This window comes from Aythya ferina (assembly GCF_964211825.1).
Source record: "Aythya ferina genome assembly, chromosome: Z".
Taxonomy (NCBI): domain Eukaryota; kingdom Metazoa; phylum Chordata; class Aves; order Anseriformes; family Anatidae; genus Aythya; species Aythya ferina.
This window is the reverse complement of record NC_140299.1, coordinates 42,060,729-42,080,327: the sequence shown is the minus strand read 5'-3', so window position 1 is coordinate 42,080,327 and position 19,599 is coordinate 42,060,729.

Below are 19,599 nucleotides of genomic sequence, written 5' to 3'. Positions count from 1 at the left end.
ATGAAGACATTGTTCCTTAGAAACTGGGGACTCCTTGCCATTCTTTGTCTGCTGAGATACAGGACAGGACTTGTCTGTGATGAATCAAAGGCACTTCTAGGTGACCGGATAATGGCTGCTGGAACAGGTTGCTGGAAGAAAGAATTTTGATAGACCTGTGTTTTAGGAAGAAAAGTATGATCCCTGAATAAGAGAGGATGCTTACAGTCTAAAGAAGGAGCATTGTAAAATCCTGAATTTAAAAGGATCTAAATGACTTAGCTTGTCAATGAAAGTACTCTTTTTTAAAGCTTAGGAATTAATAAATAATAAAATAAAATAAAATAAAATAAAATAAAATAAAATAAAATAAAATAAAATAAAATAAAATAAAATAAAATAAAATGAAATGAAATGAAATGAAATGAAATGAAATGAAATGAAATAAATAAAATAAAATAAAATAAAATAAAATAAAATAAAATAAAATAAAATAAAATAAAATAAAATAAAATAAAATAAAATAAAATAAAATAAAATAAAATAATAAAATAAACTTTGTAGCTCTGTCATGAAACACAATCCCAAGCTAATAGAAAGAGCCTAGAACAAACCTCATCTGTAAGTACTGTCTACCTGTAAATAAAAGGAACATAATGACTTCGTAATGTCTTGTAGCAAAAGGAAATAAAATCTTCAGCTCCACAGCTACTAGAACAAACACAAGTGGAGGACACATCTTAGAGAACACAGCCCCAGCTTCCTTGTTCTGTTAGTATAAGAGCCACAGGACAGCTGCCCACTTGGAAGACATTATATTAACCTCATGCTGCATCTTACTATAATGACTACTGTGGGCCTACTGTTGCTAGCAAAGAATAAATTAAAACAGTTCAATATTACAAATGGTCAAAAGACAGCAGGAAGCTGATTCTCAGTCAGTTTCTTAGAACCTCTCATAAATCCACATGAATCTACTTTCCTGACCTAATTTTATTTAATTCTTAGGTTATTTTTCATTTAAATGGTAATTCTTCCCTACTAGCACCACTAAGAATGACCGTCTTCACAGCGGAGTTACACGTTGGTAACTTCTTTCATCCAACATGAAAAATACCCATTTGCAGGTTGAATGTGAGAAATCTGTCACTTTCTCTCATGCTACCAAACTACTCTCCACTCACTGAGAGCATACACAGAGCCACCTGTATGCTGACATCTCCTAACACTTTTTGAGAATTTTCTCTCTATGCTTCTCTCCAGAAGAGATACTTTATTTCAGGATTGACAGGGAAAGTAATACTCAAATACACTGAAGCAGGTCAGATCAACTGTTTATCTAGCCTAGCAACATGTCTATGACAACAGTTAGTAGGAGATGTTCAACTGGAAGTAGAAAAATGGGGCACATATACTTCATCAAAATAATCATCTAATTCTCACTGATTTGTGGTCTGAAGACTTCATGTACCAAAGATTACTATTTAATAACCCACACTGGATTTTTTTATGGATTGCTAACAGCAAGAGTACACATGAAGCTTCTCAATCTACTGCCACAGCAAGATTCATGGGCCATAACTATCAAAGTCCAAAATAAATAAATAAATAAATAAATAAATATTAAAAATAAAAAAACGGTCACCAAGAATATATATATATATATAATTAACTAAGATATAGTTTCTTATATTCAAATTAGTTTTGACAGCTGACTTCTCATCTTAACCGTGCAGAATAGATACACCCTTTTGGCAAACACAGTTAAACTAACAAATAATCATTACATTTGTAATTGACCACTCTATCTGTTTAAGGCTTGATTTTCAAATTGTAGGACATTTGTAAATACCATCCAAAGCAGTATCAGTTACAGATATTGATAATTCACAGAATAAAAGGGCCCCTACCACTTTCAGACCAGACATTAAAAGCAAACAGACAAAATGCAGACATCAATGTACAGAAGTGCAGTTGAAGAAGTGAGGATCAACAGCAGGCAGAGTGGAACCTGGCTAGTAATTCACTAACGAAAACCTTTGACCTGTTATCTCCAAATCCATTTCAGTCCTGTGTCTGAAGCAGTTTTCCTTTTCCTGGTTATCAGATGCACTCCGTCTTCTTTATCAAATTCTACCTAGTACATACCTCTTTGCGTAGTTCTTCCTCTTTAATTTAAATCATGAATAATAATCCTTACACACTGACTTTCCTGCACTGTTGTCCTGTGTTTTGCTGTGAATTTCTCATATCTCATTTAGACTGTAAGCTTTTCAGATAGGGCATGTGTCTTCTAAATTTATGGTGCTGCATGTGTGTTTAATGCTAATAACATTCCCTAACAGGGCAGGGCAGATTCATAAGCAATGCCCTGAAAAAGAGGCAGCTATTGAATTCATAATCTGGTACTTCATATTCACAAGAGAGGAAAAAGCTGTCATCTCAGAATGGGGGATCTGCTATAAAAGGAACATTTTTTTGCACTAATGGTTATCAAGAATTCATACACTCCACTTCATTATCACTTCCACATAGTAGTGACTATTTCCTAATGTTCTTTATACCATAAAGCTGTTGTTTAAGTCCATTTGATCACTTCTATTTGTTAAAAGAAAGGTTTCCCAAATAAAAAGGAAATTAGACCCAAGGCATTTGAACATAACGCCCACATGCTCCTGCCCATCAAATTTCATAGTGCAGGGAACAAAAAACTTGGTATGTAAAATGAGGTAGACAAGTACCTCAGTGACACTTAAGAAAGAGCATGTGAGTCACACAAGAATGGAGAAAGGAAACAGAGTGCTGGGTGAGTTGAACAAATATGCTTGGAAGAGGTAGTTTTGGAAGTAAAAAAAAAAAAAAAAAAAAAGGACTTAATCAAACAGAAAGAGAACTTTTAGGAAAACTAATCTGTTTAAAAAATTGTTGAGGACCAAAATATAATCTTTAAAGAGCTTGTCTAATTAAAGCTTCAATCTTACAGTAAGCTGAGTGCTCCTCCAAGATATTTTGCTCTTTTTTTTTTTTTTTTTTTTTTTTCAAGAGGGCTGGCAGTGCCAGGCAGATGCATTTTCTAAGGGCAATTCAAGAATGTACTTCTTGGTATGGGGACATCTCGCTGAGTGTGCTTGGATGCTTCTTAAAAGCAGTACCTAGGAGTAGCATTAAAGATCCCCCCCCCCCAAAAAAAAAAAAAAAAAAAAAAAAAAAAAAATGAAGAAAAGCATGGACAGAATTTATGTGGGGGATCCATGGCAGAGAACATGAAATTCAGCTTCAAAAATAATTCCAATTATGCTGTGTTTCTTGCTCCTGCAGGAGCACTTGCAGGCTTGCTTGCCAGGCTCCAGGGGCAACAGCTACAGTGGTACCCACATCTGCAGCCAACACACAACTTCCTCCAGGCCCTCACCTGTACCTGTGAATTCCACTCCTATGCTGTTTTTTGCAGGGGGAGACCTCGTGGGAGGCTCCCTAAACCACATTTCCTAACTGCAGCACAGCAGGGATCCCAGGATGGAGTCTGCCGTTAGACAAAGCTGTGGTAATTGCATTGCGTACCACGTCTGTGGCATCGTCTTGAATTATTTTTTAATTTCTTTCATTTCTTTTTTCTGCCAATAGCCTTTCCTTTGAAGGAGTAAAGTTACAGCCAATCAAAAATTTTGTACTATGAGATAATACAGTTAGAGAAACATAGGATCATGTAAAGATTTATGATATGTCTAGTTATATCTAGATAGATAGACTTACATATATACGTACACATCTGACATAAAGTTAAAACATTTCTGGTACTTACAGTTGTGGGTTTTTTTTGGTCTTTTTTTTTTTTTTTTTCCAGGTCAAGTTAATAATTTGAACACTTAAACAAACCAAGGACTGTAATTCCAATTTATAATCCATTGACTGGCAGTAATAACCAGTCTAGGTCTTTGTTGTACCTCAGAGATACCAGGTGAATGGGTTTTTATTCGCATTGCATACCATATGTTTTCTAAGGAAAAAAGAAAAACATACGAAGCTAACAACAACAGAGGAAATAAAGGTGTAAAATAAACAAGATACTGTAGATAAAGATGAATAAAAGCAGTGGATTGCAGAGGTAAAAGAATTAATTTTCAAATTCCTCCCAACATTTTCACACTCCCAAACATATCCCTCCAGGTTTGTACAGTGATCGTAGTAGTCAAATGCCCATACTAAAACATAAAACTTGTTTTATTATTACCTGCCTGAATAGTGTTTGGTACAAGGAGACTTCGTTCTTGGTTTTGGTTTGGGTGTCACAGTAATAAACACTGAACATTTGTGTTAGGTGAGAACTGTGTCAGAGCTCCACCACTTCACACAGTATGTAAATACATCACTATTACAGTGGTGTAACAGGACACAAGTAGAAATATGGAAGGAAATGTTGTCCAAAAGAAAAAATAGTTCTGCAAGTCTTTTACTCCTTCATGAGTTTAAATGATTCTGTGCCCTAATACTCTACTTGCTGCAGTCTACTTCACTATGCCAGTTCAGATAGAAACAATATTTTCCAAAGACTGTACCTAAGCAAGAATAGATGTAATTAAAGCAATTTATCTGAAGAGATCTGCAGTTGCTAGGATTGTGTCCACACAGGCTTTGGCTTTATTGATCTGATTCTGACACAGCCAAAGCTGTGCTAAGTACCACCACTGGCTTGGCATGTGTTAGGAACAATTCTTGCCTTGTAGTTCAGCATAACCAGCCTGTGCCTTACGCTCTCTTTAGCTGTGCAGCATAAGCGTAGCTAAAGAATGAGGTAAGAAAGAGTGAATCTGTTCAGGAGAAGAACAGAAGTCATAAAAGACACTTTTTTCAAAAGAAGCTATCAATCTTTCCATGGTTGGGAGCTTAGAGTGGGACAATGAAATGCTTTGTGAGCAAGAAAAATACAGCAGGCAGTGGAGAGGGCCTTGGACAAATCCCAGCTTTTGAGACAGGTCTCTTTAAAAGATGGAAAGCTTAAAGGCATGTTTTAGAGCATGTTTAGGGGCTGTACCAGAAAAAGTCTGCAGCACTGGCCAAGAGAGGCTTGTGGCCTGAAATATAAATCAAGAAAAAGGCTCCTGACATCCTAACTCTCTTCACTTGAAGAATAAAAAGAGATAAAAGGGATGAGGTTTGGTGCATGTGACAACAACTATAGGCATTTTTACTTCTAAAAATTCCATATGAAACTTTTATGATCCTATTCACACTAAGGGTTTTTTTTTCAAGGCTGTGGGCAAGAAATTAACCACAAAGTTTCAGTTAACATCAGTGGCAGCTGAGCAGCTGCAAGTAATTTCCAGTTAGTTCTTGGTAAGAGTTCCTCTTGTGGGAGCCACTTCCATCTACAGAAGACCACAAAGCAAACCAGTTCCTTTTAAACAGCAGCATAGGAGGAAATGCTGACTCTTTTCATGGTAGGGGCTTCCCTCAGAAAGTTAAAAAAAAAAAGGAGTGAAGACTTCTTGGCAGTGTATTTTCCTGCTTAGTTAGAGTGCCTGTGTTACATAGGTTCAAAAATGCTGTCTCTGAAAGACTTCCAAAGCTAAACAAACCCAGTGCAGATTCAGCAACAGAAAGTCCTCTTAATAACACAAACTCAAAACAGGGGATAGCACCAATGTCCTTTGCTGCATCTTACCACCCTGGCATAGTTTATACATGTACTACTCCTTCCTTCTGGCACTCTCTGTGACATTGCAGTTCCCAAGAATCTTTCTATATGGAACAGCTTCTCCAGTCTCTCATCTTTGTGAAAAGTAACCTTCCACCATGACTCCCTTTTTTTCCTCCACCCCCAACTTCTTCTTCATGGAAATTTGTTCTGGTATTCTGACTTAAACACAATGTTAGTATAGTCTGTGGGTAATGCAGATAAAGAAACATAATGGACCAGCTTCCCTATGACTAAAATAATCATGAAGTAGCAACAGGTCAATAATCTGGGCCCCCTAAAACTCAAAAATGGAGCTTCTCCTTAAAATAAAAATAGACATCAGGTACATAGACATCAGGAATGGTGTTTTCTTCTACTGTGAGAGCTATTCTATATATGAGAGGAATCCATCACACTCTTTCAAACAGGTACATATGTGCAGCTTTATCAGTAACATTAGAAAATGAATATGTATGCAGACGGGCTCACTTTTTGTTTGAAACCACCTGCATATGTTGTGCATTTAGTTAAAAAAATTTTGGCTGCATTTTTTGAGCAACTATATAACTTTAACTGGGGTTTGGATTTGTTTGGTTGGTTTATTGGTTGGTTGGATGCTTATGTTTGTTTGTTTGTTTTGAGTGAAAGAATCAGTTCAGAAACCAAACTGGACAACTAAAATATGTTTTTGAGGTCTTCTTATTTCTCTTCTCTGATAAAGACAAAAAAAAAATTCTCCAAAACAGCAAAAAATAATGTTTATAGTTAGTTATTGACCAGGTCTGTTTTTTTCTATACAAAGTGAGTATACATTCTCAAAAATGTAGTTTACAAATAATAATAATAATAATAATAATAATTCTCTAAACAGGTGCAATTTTGATTTGATTTAGTACTATGAGTTACTTTCATGGATGTTGAAATAAAAATTCTACTTAAAATATACAAAACAAGTGTGATGATTTCAGTAATACCTCTTCTGAATTACTAGAATATGTGTATTTAGGACATTACACCATAGCTTCACATTAAGTATGGAAAAACTATTTTTATTTCAGATTCAGACATGTTCTTTATCTGGTTATAAACACCATAGGAAAAAAAAAAAAAAAATACTTTTACTTAATTCTATGGGCAAGAATAAATATGCCAAGGGTAAATGGGGATGAAAGTCTCTGACGTAAACAAAATTAAGGATGTGCTCATATCATTATAAACAACTATCCATTACAGAAATATGGTGAACTGTTTGTTATAAAAACCTCTGATGATTTAAGGTAAACAATTTCACCTTTCATTCTTAATAGTCTACAGGCACACATATTCAGGTAGAAGGTATCAGTGCAGAATTCACTTCCCGAAGGCTCTATTATGAGTAGAGTAGTGTCTTGTTTGTATCACAGCACAGAAAAGGGTGGCACCTGTGGCACAGAAAAAGGCCATGGATTCAAGGTAAAGGCTTCAGCTGCTCCCTGCCAAGGATCATGTTCATCTGTATGGCAACAATGATGCTAAGAAAGCACCTTGAGCTGCCTCACCACCACAGATTGGGGACTGCTTCCCTACATTGTCTGCTCCCTAAGTGTAGGTGATCATGGATTTCCAACTACATGGAAAATAAGCAAGTTCCCAGTGTGGAAGAGTGGATTGCACCTGGGTTTATACCTGGACAAAAATAGTGAGAGTCAAGCCTTGATGAAGGAAAGCCTTTACCAAGAAAAGCATTGCCCATAGCTAGAGACCCCTTTTTTTTTTTTCTTAATACAGTTTGAGTGCAGAGTTTAGTATTGTATTGCTTTGTCTTCCACTATTATCAGCTCACCACTGGAGTATTTCACTAAAGCCTTTTAATTGCTAAACACTTGCATTTCAATCTCTCATAAATATTGCCCCAAATCAATTAATTGTCAGGCAACAGCTGCAACATTCACTGTAACTGGTTCCCAGAAAAATATTTAATTCTGAAAAATGTTAATGGCTTCAGCCTTCAATTGGAAGATTTAATAATAAAAATTTTAATTTACTCCCCCTTCTTTCCCCCAAAAATTTAAGACAGGTTAACCTGTCAAATGCAGTATTGCTACTGATCCAGCTGAAGCAGAGAAAGAGGTTGTATATCCTCATTAATACCATAATTGGCATCTGGAATCTGTTCAGAAATTCTGATTTACTTTGTAACAGAGGATTATGGCTGAATTTGAGCTCTTTATGGTCTGCAGAGGCTTGTGAAATTCAAATATAAAAACTGTCAGTTAAACATTTCATGAAAAGACCTACCTTATAGTAATCCAAAGAAACATGAACAAGTGCTCGAGGGGATGAAAATCCACAATATGTTTTGGTAGCTAACCATTTATAGAAACATTAACATTCTTGGGCAGGATCTCCCTGTGAGCTTCTGAAGTAACTTAGGAGCTAGAAGGTACAGTTCTTAGCAGACTTCCAACACCCAGAAAAAAAAAAAAAATAGTCAGCCAGAAGCCTCTAGTATTTATGAATTATTAATGCTGGCAATCTCTGTTTTTTCCTTAGTTTTGCTTTTGTGTGTGTGTTCAGCTGAGCAATTCAATAGACTGATAGAGACATGAATAGATATGCTAACTAGCACAGGGCTAACCTTTAAATTTAGTTAAAGCTGTCAGCTTTCAATGCAATATTTTCATTTTTCTTTTTCTGAACCAGAATACAAGCATTATTTGTACATTTGGTGCCAGCAGGGGTGCCCCCAGGAATTTTTTATTTTATTTTATTTTATTTTTTTATTTTTTTTTAATGCAGAAAACAGGTTCAGAAAAGGTGTCAGTTTTACAATACTCATCTATAGTCCCTGTCACAGGAATGTGCTCATGTTGTGCCAGTAGTTTCTCTCACTTCTCATTACAATCATTGTTATCCAAATGAGGGATAGGGATTTGAATATCTCACACATTGTCTCTCTGAAATAGAAAGATCTGAGGGGGAAAGAGGGGAAAAAGGGTTGGGGAGGGGAAATTTGAGATGCTACACCAGCATATGTGTTGTAATTGGAAGGAAATTTTCTTCAATTTAAACGGCAGTTAGAAAAGTAGCAAAGACATTTTTGTGCAACTGGAGAAAAGACAAATTCTCTTTACAGTCTCCACTTTACTCTTCTGATAAGTTGTTCCTTTGAAAGATATTCACATATGAGAAAAACAACAACAACAAAAATGATCTTGGAAAACCAACAGTTACTGTGCTGTATCCTCTTTTGGTCACTGATAAATTATAAATATGGGCAGCCATGAAACCCAAGTATTTGAACATAGAATCTAACAAATCCCCAGAATTGTTCCTAGTCTGTTGAGTCAGACACCCAAGTACAGGGAGCAGAAGTAATGGGAGCAAAGTTACAAAGTCTAGACCAAATTCCAGTTTCCAGTAAGAGATAAAATGATCTCTTTCCCTCTTTTATATTTTTTACTCATTTCTCCTTTTTCTTTACTTTTGAGTAAGAAATGTCACCAAACTTCTCCGAAGTTCAACATAGCAATCTCTGTATTCCTGTTCAAATGAATGGATACTAAGATGAATTCACAACTTGCTTCAAGATTTGAAGTCACTCAGTCCTGAGAGGGAGTCAAACCGAGACCTTTTGATAATATCTCTACTTTAGGCACATCAGTTTCAGTGCTTGGAAGGAAGCTTGAATTTTCATTATATACCCAAGGTTTTGGTCAGGTTCACAAGTAGACTGCCCCAAATTGCTACAGCTTGGATTTTGTCGTAAAAATCTGATTTTGAAAATTTGAGGATTTGTCCTCAATCATGGTGATAAAGGTTGTTTCTTTTTTTTTTCTTTTTCAGTATAAATTAATATTATCACAGAAGGATAATTACAGTAGAAAGCTAATTTACTACTTCAATTTCTATACACAAATTTCCAAAATAAAAGTTACTTCATTCTGATCATAATTAGGCACAGCAATCAGACCTCCCAGGGCTAGATGCAGACCTCATACACTAACATGTCAGTTAAAGACCAAGGTCAAGACCTGAAGCAAAAATTAAACAGATAGGCTGGCAAAGCATAGAGTAATAGTAGGCCTTCACTGATCCTATTACAGTTTGTGTGCAGTTTTCCTGTTGCAATTATTTTCCTGTTTGTTTCTGAGAAAATGGTTCAAAATTGAATGTCAGGTTTGGTTTTCTTGTAATTGAGAATCAATCAACGTATTTTGCAGAAGTAAAAATCCTGTCATCCCACAATAAGTATGCTACCAACAACTTCATCCTGAAAACAAGTCTCTTAATCCATGAACTATACTAAAACAAGAAAACACAAGCTGTACATACTATATTATATAGAAAAGAGAATCTCAGAGAAAAAAAAAAAAAAACACACGTGTACCAAACATACTTAAGGTATCCCCCAAGTCAGAATTCTCCTGCATTGAAAATGCAGTGAGATGGACCCAGAAATAAATTAGGGCTTTTCTCATGCTCTTGTAATAAAGTGATAATATTCCTATTGCTACGTAGCCAAATTACTACTGCAGTACATGAAGGTTTATAAATGAAAACTATAATGTAAATACAGTGTATCCTATAATTCTGTGATAGAGTTAGTTTTCTTCCTAGTATCTGGTATGGTGCTGTGTTTTGGTTTTAAAATGAGAATAATGCAGATAGTACTCTGATATTTTAGTTGTTGCTGAGCAGCTCTTACAGCAAGTCAAGGACTTTTCTGGTTTTTGGGCCCCTCGCTACAAGAAGGACATCAAGGTGCTCGAAAAAGTCCAGAGAAGGGCGACGAAGGTGGTGAGGGGTCTGGAGAACAAGTCCTACGAGGAGCGGCTGAAGGAGCTGAGGGAGCCTGGAGAAAAGGAAACTAAGGGGCAACCTTATCACTCTTTATAAGTATATTAAAGAAGACTGTAGAGAAGTGGGAGTTGGTCTATTCTCCCACATGCCTGGTGACAGGATGAGGGGGAATGGGCTAAAGTTGTGCCAGGGGAGGTTTAGGTTGGATATTACAAAGAACTTCTTTACCGAAAGGGTTGTGAGACATTGGAATGGGCTGCCCAGGGAAGTGGTGGAGTCACCATCCCTGGAGGTCTTTAAAAGACGTTTAGATGTTGAACTTAGCGATATGGTTTAGTGGAGGACTGTTAGTGTTAGGTCAGAGGTTGGACTCAATGATCTTGAGGTCTCTTCCAACCTAGACAATTCTGTGATTCTGTGATTCTGTGATCTACATCTAATCTATAACTATCTATATCCATTTACATCTATCTCATCTATGTAGATATTATTGTTGTGATTGTTATTGTTGTTATTGTTGTTATTGCTATTATTATTATTTTATCTGTACCTTTTTTGGCCTGTTAAACTGCCTTTATCTCAACCCATGAGTTTCCATCCCATTGAAGGAGGCAGGGTGAGTGAATAGCTGTGTGATGCTTAGCTGCCTGTCAGGTTAAACCACAACAAATACTCAGCAACCTTCTTTCCCAGTGCTAATTGTATCACAAAGATTCTTCTTCCTCATAATGGCCTGTACGTTTTTATCTGTTGCTCTGGTCATTTTTGCCCAATAATTCCTTTTTGACCTTCCCTTCAAAACAATTAAGAAATATTCTTTCCAATCAAATATGTCATTTTGCTAGATGCATGGTAGTTGCTTCCAATTTCTCTTTCTTGTAAAGGATTTCCTCATCTCCAGCTTGCTCATGTTTGCTGTGTTTAATTGAAGCAAGGTCTGAAAAATCAGGGAAAGGTAACTGTCTTTTCATAAATGATGTTCTGTGAACAGCATACCTTTCCACAAGTATGTAATAGTTACTTCAGCAGGCAAATTTTAATCTCTTCCCACATATTTCCTCCACAGCAGTACAAACAATTCAGTCCAAAATAGTAAAGCAAAATCTATTCTAACTGCAGTTGACACAGGCACTACTTTCTTGGGAACTAAGTGTGGATAGTGCCATACAGGATTTCTAGAGAAACTAGCTAATACATGAACCTTGTTTTGTTTCATTTTGTTTTGATTTTAATTAATAAGATTCAATATACTCTTTCATCATAAATAATATCTAAATATACCTTATATTATTGGATCAGCTAACTAATTTATAATATTTTCCAGGCAATTATGTCTTATTGTTCCTTTGTAGAATTTTCTTCTTTTATACATAGGAAAAAAAAAAAAATATATATATATATATATATATACATATACATATAAATATATTATATATATATATATATTATTTATTTATTTATTTATTTATTTAGTAACTCCAACCTAAAGGCTGCTGTGTTTCTAATAATCTTCTGAACATCCCAGTGTTGTGTCAGATTTTATCTCTTAACAATATTATTAATATTTCCAACAAACTAAGGAGAACTTGTGCTACAGTCTTTCATCCAAACAGTTACACCAGGCTGAAAAATAATATCGTTTTTTGAAAGATACATGAATCTTATACAAATTCTAAAAGATGAAGAAGATCCAGTAAAGTCTTTAAAACTTCTTCATGTGCCTGTTAGGATATGATGAGTATGGAACTGGGGATAATGACTGAGAGTTATTACAATACAACTTACATTTGTGCACAGGTTGATTACAAACAGTTAAAAATAAATGTTGCCACTTTTTCTTTTTTTTTTTTTTTTTCTAACTTTATTATTTCATATCAGAAGAGACTGTTAAAAATCCATAAGCTAGGAAACTTGAACGAAGGCAGAAAAATGATTTGACCAAGACCACACATTGGGCCAGTTGAAAAGTCAGAAACACACTATCAGAAATCAGACTTTCCCACTGCAACAAGTGTGATCCACTATACCAAACAGTCACAGATAATGAACTGCTTTTCCCAATGAAAACTGTGAAAACTATGCATTTCCTTTTATGAAAATAAATATAAAGTATTGTAAAATGAAGAAATGTAAGGACATAAAGAATGTAAGTTAGAAAGTACAGGGTACTATTTTTCTAAGATAAGCAATATCAAACCCTGCATCATTTTCCCATTTATAGATGTTACTATTTTAATGTTTAAAATATAATTGTAATATTATATATTATGCTATTAAAATAACATTTGAATACAATAATTAACATTTTTACAGTGAATTTACAAGAACAAGAATCAGCTTATAGGAGAACAAGAGGAACTCCTGTTCTGGAGCATGCAACGCTGTATGCAACACTGGGCAACAGAGCGAGAATATGTAAGGACTGCAGTCCCTTGCACAGTGACTTAAGTAATCTATTCCTTCTCTAGACCAGCATGGTATAATCTCCTCTGTTCTAGAGAATTCACAGAAGGCATTATTTCAATGATGAGCAAGCTGAGGACTGGTTTGCCAAGAATTAATTACCCCTTCCTATTTTCCTTTTCTCTATCCTTGTATGTGTGCAGAATCTAGGAGCTAGATTCTTATTGAAGGGAAATTAAAGAGTTCACCTCCATCATTTGTGACCAGGAACTTATGTTCATTCGGAATCTTTTGAAATAGAAATTGCTAGTTGGCTATGCATAGTTATAAGCAATAATTTTCAGACTCCACAGTAATCTCCTACCAGTTCCAGATGGGCACACAATATTGGAACACCATGACTGTAATACAGAATTTGCTAGGTTTGTAAATCATCATAAAACCCTACACATACTTAGTTCTATGAACATATACTGCATTAGAAGTGAGGCAATGTATAAATAAATATATTATACCTAAATTCCATCACTGCTGTGAGACTTCACATCGTAGGTCACAAGAATGAGCAAAAATGTTTGGTTGCTTGAATGTTGCTAGCATTTGAGATATTAAAGAAATTGCCTGTTCACTCATCTCTCACATTAACTCTGACATTCCAGAATTTAGTTTCAAATCAAATCATATTATTCTGATCATGCTGGAATCAATATTGCTATCAAAAAAAAAAAAAAAAAAAAAAAGAAAAAAAAGTAATTAGTTTAACAAAAGATCTCTAATCACACATGATTTATACTCCTCTAGTTTGTTATCCAATATGATTTGTTGTCTTTCTTGTCTTATATTACAGTTGTATTTGTGGCACAGACATAGAAGCAATAGAAAAAAAAATGAAGTTTTCAGTTTCTATGGCCCTATTGCATTTAAAGGGAAAAAAAAAAAAAAAAAAAAGTAATTTAGCAGACATCATCAAACTGCAATCTCATTGCACAAGAATCATCATCTCAGCTGAGATTGCATCTGTGACTCTTCATTGAAAGGGACAATCTCTACTTGTCAAGGTAAGAGGGCTTGTTCCCTAAAAAAATCTGTAGAAGTCGGACTTAGGATATCTCACCTCAACAAAATTTGGTTTGGTTCTTTACATACCCTCTGGTGATGTGTATATTAGAAGTCAGACAACTTTCAGTCTGAATAATTAAGTTAGGTCTTCCTAAAGTCCTCAACCTGTAGGTTCAATGAAATACTGTAGTCATCTTCCTGCCTTGCCTCCAGGAACGCAAGGTTCTTGAATGCTGATAAACAGTTTCCCTGTTTCACCCAAGTGATGGTTGCATTTCACTGATCAGTAAAGTGAGTTTCTTGATGTTCCCTATCTTTTGCAGAAGGATTTTCTAACATTTAGCTTGGTTTTGAAAATCACAAAATTTCTAGGAAGAAAAAGACCTAAAAAATATACCGCCTTACTGTACAGTAATACATATATGTAATGGGTACATAAAACTAAGAAAAAAATGTAATAGATGACAATACAGATCCCTTTAAACACAAATATACTATACACTGTATACATTAATACATATGACTCAATTTCAAATTCCTAGATCTAGCAACATAAGGAAAAAAATTAAACAACTTAATAAATGAAAATTACACAGAATCAGAGCTAATGATCCTAATGGATTTATCCATAGAAATCTCTTGGCAAATTGTAACAAAGTTCTGTCTACAAGAATAGCATAATTAATACATATTTCAGTTCTTATTCACATTTCTTTTGCATAGGGCAACAAGAAACTGAATGTACAGAGATTAATTTAGGTAACAATTACCACAATTCACAATTGCATTAGTGCTTATTAAGGTTCATTGTTCTGTGGAAATTTTAATGATACATTCCTGAGTGAATAAAAGCAGAAGATGATTAGGAATAAAATTGTTTCTATGTATGCTGACAGGACTGCTGAGCATAATTATACATTTCTAGGGCGACCTGTTTGGAGTTTACTCCATAATTTTATGTAAATTTAGAATAACTTCATTTTTTCAGGTTAAATGCTAATATGTTATTTCAACACGCAATTGAGCTGTATGAGTACTAATGGACATATATTGCCATTGATGGAACTGGCATCAGATAAAAGTGTAGAGCATTTCAGAATGAAGGACATTTACATCATTGTTTTCTTTTGCCACATGCCTGTTCCTGAACTATCTGACAATAATTTCAGTCAGCTACTGGATATTAGCTATATTATCTATATTTGGAGCAAAAATGCATTACAAAGATTCCATTATCTAACATTGCATTTTTTAGGTTTCTTTTCTTTGTTTGTTGGTTGGTTCGTTGGTTGGTTTGTTATGTGTGTTGTTGTATTTGGGTTTTTTTACCTTTTTTTTTCTCTCTCCTAACACCCCCCCCCCCTTTTCCTCATTTATTCACTGCATGATGCAGGCTTAAATCAGCTTATACAGCTTCATGTAATACACTTGCAGTAAGTTGTACAACATGAAAAGACAAGCAGGAAAAAAAAAAAAAAAAAAAGGAAAAAAAAAAGAGAGAGAGAGAGAAAGGATTCAAATATGCTGAAGACAAATGTGTGGGATCAGGGCTGTGCAAAATTTGCCTGTTTAGATTTGCTCAGGTTACAGTGAACCATAAAACAGAAATCCTGGGAGAACTGTTTGATTATGCTTTAGGTTCACTTTGCAAGCCCAAACTTAAGCAAACTTCAAGAAACCTGCAAGTTATGGATAAAAAAAAAAAAAAAAAAAAAAAAAAAAAAAAAGAGAGAGAGAGAGAGAGAGAAGAGAAGAGAAGGAATACAAACAAGTGAAAAACAAATAAACAAAATACACTTCATACTTGTTTCACAGAATCACAGAATTGTCTAGGTTGGAAGAGACCTCAAGATCATTGAGTCCAACCTCTGACCTAACACTAACAGTCCTCCACTAAACCATATCGCTAAGTTCAACATCTAAACGTCTTTTAAAGACCTCCAGGGATGGTGACTCCACCACTTCCCTGGGCAGCCCATTCCAATGCCTCACAACCCTTTCGGTAAAGAAGTTCTTTGTAATATCCAACCTAAACCTCCCCTGGCACAACTTTAGCCCATTCCCCCTCATCCTGTCACCAGGCATGTGGGAGGATAGACAATAGAAAGTTTCCTTCAATAGAAAGTTTCCTCCAATTCTTTTTAACTCCTAGCCTTATTATCATAATTTTCTTTGAACTCCACCACAGTGAGCTAAAACCTGTTTTACTGAGCATGGCATGGCTGGCCACCATCCACAGCCTGACAGGAAGATCACAGAACTGCCTCCCACCAGAAGAGTTGTGTACAGCTTCTTTACAGATTGAAAATTATTCTTATGTCTCAATGTCCATCTTATTTTGTTCACCTCATAGAGCTGCTTTTCACATTGGATATTCTAGACTAGGTGCAATAGCATTGCTCAGATCTCTGTAAGCTGAATTCTGGGTAGGAAATTATGAACTAACACACAAGCTGTGTAGTAACACAAAAACTTATAAATATATGCAACCATTTAAAAAAAAAAAAAAAAAGAGAGAGAAAGAGAGAGAGTGAGAGAATCGAGTTATACATTGACAAAAGCTACTATCAGGGAAACAGAACTTTAAAAAACTGCAAAATATGAGACTACAAAAGGGCACCATGTGAACTTTCCCCACCTGAGGTTGGAGGGAAAAGAGGATCAGTCAGCTGATCTTTAGGCCTTAGTGAAGCAAGGCTTGATCAAAGTCACTGGACGAGGAGTTTGTAGGGAAGTAGGCTTGTCGCTGAAGCTCAGTGATTTCTTTGCAAGATTTATCTTCACAAGCCTTAGGCTTCTGATGTCTCCCAATTATGTCCTTGTCTGTCTTTCCTCCTTTGCTACAAATGAACCCAAGAATCTTACCTGTTCTGGCAAACAGACAAAAATTTTGCTTTTTGAGATTTCTGGGATGGATTATCTTTATTTTACTAGAAGAGAGATGAAGTGAAATTAGTTTGATAAGTTATATGTGTAAATGAAAAAACAAATGTAAATATAATAATGACTACTGCAGAAATAATCCATTTCCCCTTAAAAAAAAAAAAAAAAAAAAAAAAAGCTTTATCATCAATGACTGCAACTGCTCAGTAAACAGGAAAGTGGTTTTGCTTCTCTAAACTATCTTTTTTTCACCTTGTGACATAGCAAGAATCTGCAGATAAAGTTCAAAGTTGAAATCTATTTCTCCAGCAATTAGTTTCAACCCATCTGCCACTCACATGATACTAGAGTTTATCATCATTTCCCAGAGTGCTTAACATGGCTAAGAGAGGTCATCTGAAAATTGAAATAAAGGAAAAGGATAAAAGGAGAAGAAAACTTTCTTTCCTTGCTAAAATTTTTGTTCAAGTAATGTGCAATATAATACAACGATATTACGTATAGGGAAGTATTGTTCACATATGAAGCTGCTTTCAGGGGAATATATTTCAGATCTCTTACTAAATTGGGAATCATTTCAGGTTCTAAAAATTGTATTTACTGATATCATAACAGACCCATAACCAGAATTTCTACCTAAATTTCCTACCTTTATCCCTTGTAAGTATCCATGTGTCTATCCCCCTTTTTTAACTGAGGAAAAATTCTAATTTAAAACAAAAACTTCTTTGTGGAAGAGTAGATAGATAAATTGATTGGTTTGAATGGAAGCATGAGAACACATATCGGGAGAAGCTAAAAGCCACAAATTTTGTTCTAAATTATTTCACAATTACTCTATCCAAGTAATGAAATGAAAAAAATAAATAAAATAAAATACAAAAGCTGAAATTGTTCATCACAAGTCTGATAAGCAGTACAGACTAAGTATTTCTTTTTGGTGTGAATTCTACTGTAAAGTATGCTCAGAGAAACATGTCAATAATTTAACTTCTGTATAATATAATTTTTCTTTTTTCTTTTTTTTTTTTTTTGACTTTTTGTCCTCATTCCCAACATTTTATGACAGCATAAATTAAAATAATGTTATTGGCTCCATTTCAATTCAATAAACCATTTCCCTGTATTTACCTTTTTGATCATTCTCTCTGCATCTTGTTTTGCCTCCAGGTAGTGAGTGTCATAGGACAATCAAAGTATGGAGACACCAAAGATTTTCTAAAGCCCCATCCCTCTGCCTGGTGATGGAATCATCTATGCCACTGTCAACCCTTAGAGATGTTCTGTAATCTGCTTGGCAATAATCAGAAAGATTTCATAGCCTCTCAAGTACATAGCTTGGTGCTTTTGTTTACTTGTTTGTTTGTTTCTGACATCCATTGTGAATCTTCCTTGCTTTAATGCTAGTCTACTGCTTCTTAGTCTGTCTTACAAAAGCACATAAAACAGATTGTTTAGCCTCAGAAATAGGAGGAAGACTATTCTTTTCTGTGGGTTAAACAAGCAATCTCTCTGGGCAACCTGTTCTAGTGCCTACTCTTACACAGTGAAAAATAAAAATAAGAATAAAATAAAATCTATGGAATTTCTTGTATTCAGCTTGTATCCAAGGCCTCACAACTTACCACTGGGCACTGCTGAGATCATCTTCCCTACAGCTTTTCATCATTTATGCTCCCTGATAAGATCCCCTTGAGCTTTCCCTTCTCCAGTCCAAATGGTCCCAGATGTCTTAGCCTCTGTATGCTAGATGCTCTAAGCCCTTTGTCTTCATGACCTTTACTGAACTCACTTTAAAATGTCCATTTCTCTCTTGGACTAGGGAGCCCAAATCTGGGCACAGCAGTCAGATTTGGCTCGCCAATACTGAGAAGGGAGGAAGGATCACTTACCTCAACCTGCTGGCAGCACTTTTCTTAATGGACACCAGAAAGATGTTGTCCTTTGCCTCAAGGGTGCATTGCTGATCTGTGGTCTGCCAAGACCCCAAGATAATGCAGTGTGAGCTGTTCTAGCCAATTGGCTATCACCATGTACTGGTGCATGATCTCATTTCTCCATGAGGATAGCTCTTTGCATTTTCCCCTGTTAAATTCCATGACGATCCTGTCAGCAGTCTGTTGGATCCCTCTGAAGGACAGCACAACTATCAGAGGTGTATCATCCACTCCTCCTAGTTTTGTATTATCTGCAAACTTTCAGAGGATGCATTCTGTCTCAGAATCCAGGTCATTAATGAAAATAAACAGTTCTGGGCCTGCTATAAACATCTGAGGCACAGCAATAGCGATTAGTCTCCAGCTGGACTTTGTGTTATCATTCACAGCCCTTTGAGTCCCACAGTTTGGCCAGTTTGCAGTTTACCTCACTGTTCATTTATCTAGTGAATCTAATATCATCATCATCTTGTCTATGAAAGTCTTATAGGAAACAGTGTTGAAAGCCTTCAACCTGTGATCATTTATAATCCCTTGCCCTTTTTTTTTTGTTTAATTATTAAATTCTCCATCTTTTCCTATTTGTTCAGCTGATAATTCCTGCCCACTGATTTGCACATTTTATTTTCTTGTTGTTCTTCCACATCAGCGGAGGTGTGTTAATCTCAGCTCATGGTTTCCCTGCAAGGTAATACATCCAGAGTCTTACCGTCATTTCAGGCTGGTATCATATGTGGATTTAAGAGCACACCTTTGCAGGATTGATATATACTCTCTTCAGAGCAACAGAATTGAAGGCTGGCAGCTCTGTTTCTCTGTAGGAAGAGCTAAAAGGGTGTCAAATTCATTTTGGGAAGACAGTTAAATTATATCTCTAAA